Genomic DNA, 4,634 nt, shown 5'->3' with positions numbered 1-4,634 from the left:
GATGCAACCTAGAAGTGTGCACCACTTCTTGGAGTATGGTGTGCAGTTTATGTCACCCTATTTCAAAGAAGATATAAATACATTAGAAAACATTTACAGAAGAATGGCCAAGATGATTCCAGACTGTGGGTCGAATTTTCGCTGGATGATAAAAGACTGAGGGAGATCGTGATACGGGTAATCAAAATAATGAAAGTGGAAGTAAACAAGCCATTTATCCAGGACAATAAGCATAGGACTGAAAAACACAAGTACAAAATTCACAAACCTCATAAAAGGTTAGAGGTTTTAAAAATAAATTTCCCCTCAGGATTGTGGAGATGTAGAATGAACTCGAAGGTGATAGTTAATTTGGGTCAATTTGCCACCTTTTTTAAAAAACGAGCTTGCTTCCGTAGCTGTCAATTGAGGGATATGAGATGTTTGGCACTGCTTGATTTTTTTTTCAGGAAAGGTTAGGAATAAAATTGATGCTCCCTAAAGTTGGTACGGGATCAACGGGTGGTATAATAATCATACATGGACTCTGATGGAGTCAATGGAAATAAAAATCAGGAATGGTGTAAAACTGGCTGCCGATTCATTATCACCTGTTATACACTATTGGACAAAATCTAAATCTACGTGCTCTCCCTATAGCCACGTATCTTTTCCTGCATCAAATATTTATCCAATTTTTCCTTAAATATTGACTGAGCATTATATAAGTATAAAAGTAGCATACATAATGGTTTGTTTTAAGAGTCTGTAAAATATAAATTGTTAATACAACATGACCAATGCTTAACTGTAAGTGTCACTGGCATGTAATGGTGTTAAAGGGCAGGTTTATGTTACTGCGGAGGTAGAGGCTCGGGCTAGAGTTGATTCCTGGTTGATAAAACGTGGATTTGGTTAGAGCATGGGACCCACTGTGGGAACCAGGGTATTATTTTAAAGTGCTTGCGGGCAGGTGCAGGTACAATATTTTTATTATACTAGTGATTCTCGTATTGCTTTGTACATGGGGATTCTATGGAAAGTGCGGCATTCAGGTCAAACCGGATTAGAGGGTGAGGGATAAGGAGACAGGTGAGATAATGGAGGGAGAGAATGGAGGCGAGAGAATGGAGTCAAAGACTGGGAGCAAAATGGGTGAGGGATGATGGGAAAGGAAGAGGATGACTAAAGTAGGATGGTGAGACAGTAACAGGCATCTGGTCAGGAGGGAGAGGAGAGGATGGAGAGGGAAAATGGGAAGAAGGAGATGGCATAGAGAGAGAGTATAACGCAGCCGGGAAACATGTTCAAGGGTGAGGGTAGAGAAGTTTCGGAAGGCTTGGTCACAGGAGAAGTAATTCTACTCCCTGTGGGATGGGGATTTGGAGGGTCTGGAATTGTTATTGTGGGTCTAGAAAGTAATGCTCAATGGAATTTGGGGGGGGGGGGGCCGGCATTCACAAACATGCACAGTCGAGGGATGGGTTCATATGACTAATTTTTCCTTTGTGTAGGGGTAAAGTTGAGAAGGGCTGATCTAGGTTTAGATGATTCTGCTTCGGGGAAGGGGTTTTTGCACATCATCATCTGAATTATGCTCAGTAATGAAGGTTTTTTTTTCTACGGCTGTGAAAAAAGGTTTGGTCTTTTTTTCCTATTCGATAGCCACATTGAGGGACGCCCATTTAAGTTGCTCAATTGATGGGGTATGGGCAGGGTTTCAAGTAACACAGACAATCGTTCAGCTGGCAGGCAGTGGGGAGTGATGGTTCAGTTACTCTTCCAATCAGTGTGGGGTGGATGGGGAACAAAATCCCCAAAATGATGCTCAGTGGGGAGGGAGGTTTTGCTAATCTGAAGAAGGAAGTTTGATTGACCTGAAGTTTGCTCTTTAAGCAGATGGAAGAGTTTGTTTAGGATCCCCAGAATTATGCTCAATGGGGGAGGAGCAATTTGCTTACCTGCATGAAGTTTGTTCAGATTTCCACATTGCTGCTCAGTTAGGGGATGAGGGGCTAAGTTCTGTTCACAGTACTGATTTATTGTGAGGGGTTCCAGTTTCTCCAAATGTGGCGTCTGTGACTCCAATAACAGCTACAACACGAGGGGCTAGAACCTCCACTTTTTTTGCATGCTTAACGCCCACTTAACACCCATTTAACCACTGAAATAATGCCCATATATCGTCCATTTAGGCACAAAATGGAAACTGGCTGGCATTTTTAGGAAACTTATCGTCGAGCGTTACTTTCCCCATGTGCTTAACACCGAGAAAAAATATTATCGGCCGCCCACTTTTTTGGAGCGGAATCAGCAGAATGGGCGAATTCAACGCCCATAATATCGCCCAGAGTTACTTTCCGCATGGATTTAACACCGAGATTCAATATTAATGCCCGGCCACTTTTATTTGTCGTAAAGAGCATATTTACTGAAACTAGCGGCCATGAAATCGCCCAGCGTCAATTTCACCACCTCGCACACATATCGACCACCCAAAAAAACGCCCACAAAAAGTGGAACTAATCACAGCGTTAAGGATGCCATGTTCTAGATCACATATCGCATCCTTTAAAAGGCTTCTGTGCTTCAACCTCAGCGGAGTTTGGATGTACTCTGCAGGTTGTTGGAGTTGATGTGAACATCTGTGAAAACATCTTGACCATACAGTGACCGATTGGAATTGAAGAGGTGTCTTCATCAGACATTCCTTATTTGTGACCAATCGGTGAAAACAGAGAGCTACTACAATGGGGCCTGTCCTTTCTCACCCTCTCTTGGTGACCAAATACATGCAGCAGACTCGAGATCACCGAAAGTATGCTCCACTGCATTATGTGTCCAATGTAAGATGTGATAGACAGATGAGGAGGACCAGGCATTACAACCCCCGCAAGTACAAGGAGAAGCATTCTTACCTCAACTTGCCTGATGCCACCTGCCTTCGGAAACTACGCTTCCACGAAAAGGTTATCACTGAGGTATGCTAGCTGATAAAGGCAGATCTGCAGCCTACCAGCACCATGAGTACTGTCTGTCGAGGTCAAAGTCACCGCAGACAGTACTCATTTCTCAGCATGCCACACATCGTTGCATTACACAGGTCACTGAAGCCCTGTATGCACATAGGAGGGACTTGAACAGCTTCCCTATGATGAGGGAGGCACAGAGTGAGAGGGCTCTAGGATTCTCTGGAATTGCAAACTTCCCCAAGGTGCAGGGAGCAATAGACTGTACGCACATCGCGATGCAGGCATCTTTTCAGGATGCTGAGATTTTCAGGAACCGCAAGGGATTCCACTCCCTGAATGTCCAAGTGGTTGTCGACCAGCAAATTATACTGGCAGTGAATGCTCAATCTCCGGGCAGCATCCATTATGTTCACAACCTGCGTGAGAGCACTGTATTTGACTTGTTTAACAATAAGCCACAAGGTCAATGCTGGATGCTTGGTGACAAAGGATATGGCCTCGCCACCTGGCTGATGACCGCCCTGTGTGAAACCCACACCAAGGCCGAGAGGCGATACGAGAGCCACAGAGCAACTCGCAATATCATGGAGAAAACCATTGTAGTGCTGAAGCAGCACTTTAGATTTTTTTTTTTTGGTCCAATTTCTTTCCAGATCAACTCTAACGCCAAAGATCACTTTGCGCCAATGTATTTGATCTTAGGCCAAAAGGCCGAGAGGCGAAGTTGCACCGTTCCTGGAAATATTGCAATACCAGGCCGGTGCATGGAGTGGACAGGGCATGCCCCTGATCCAGCTCCCTGTCCAAAAATCAATTCAATATCATGTCCCCATAGGGAATATTAAACTGATAAGAACAGATACTACACTTGATCTTAGCCAAAAAGGCCGAGGCCGAGAGGAAGCAGCACTTTAGATGCCTGGACCACTCGGGAGGCGAGCTCCAATACCACCCTGAGCAGGTAAATCAATTCGTGGTGGTGTGCTCCATGCTACACAAATTGGCTATCAGGAGGGGACAAGAATTGCCTGCTGAGTCTGACAGCCCACCTCACCAGAGAGAGGAAGAGGATGAGGAGGCGGACGCTGACATCGGTCCAGACAATCAGGTTGATGCTGAAGCTATGCCCCTGCCCCCTGTAGACCGCATGAAAGGGCCCATGGTGGCATGATAGCTACAAGAGCCTTATGTCAGGAGCTCATCAATGATCGCTTTGCCTGAAAGAACGTTGGTGTTATTTACAAGGCTGCCACACTGCTGGGTGTGCAGGTCATACATTAATGATGGGCATCACCTTGGTGACTGTTAAAGTTAAGTGTGATTATACCCTTTGATGTTAAGGAATCACCAGCGTGTAACAGTGCAGCTATCTGAGCCAATGTGTTACAAGGTTTTGTTAAATAAAAAACATTTAAACCGAACATTAGTCTGAAATCAGAATTTCTGTGCAAACCAACCCTTTCCCGCTTCTCCTCCCCACCTCTACCCCTTCCCCTCCTGACCTCAGGTGATGCTTCATTGGGGGGGGGGGTGATGGCCGAAGCACTGCTTGGACAGATAAAGGCGAGGACGGTCCCGAGGTGGGAACGTGCTCCGAGCCAGAAGCAAGATGTTGCTGCTGGCTCTCATGTGGTTGGCAATGGGGGTGCGTCACCTTGGGCTGCAGTGCGGCGCTCCGGGACT

The 4,634-nt window shown here is 45.6% G+C and overlaps 1 pseudogene; it reads right to left on the bottom strand.

The window, feature by feature from the left end:
- Nucleotides 1-3,670: 3,670 nt before the first annotated feature.
- On the bottom strand, nucleotides 3,671-3,851 carry LOC139277885 (U2 spliceosomal RNA; annotated as a pseudogene).
- Between the last annotated feature and the right edge of the window lie 783 nt (nucleotides 3,852-4,634).

The sequence above is a fragment of the Pristiophorus japonicus genome, chromosome 12 (genome assembly GCF_044704955.1).
Source record: "Pristiophorus japonicus isolate sPriJap1 chromosome 12, sPriJap1.hap1, whole genome shotgun sequence".
Classification (NCBI taxonomy): Eukaryota; Metazoa; Chordata; class Chondrichthyes; family Pristiophoridae; genus Pristiophorus; species Pristiophorus japonicus.
Note: the sequence above shows the minus strand (reverse complement) of the source record. Positions and strands in the feature narration are given on the sequence as shown.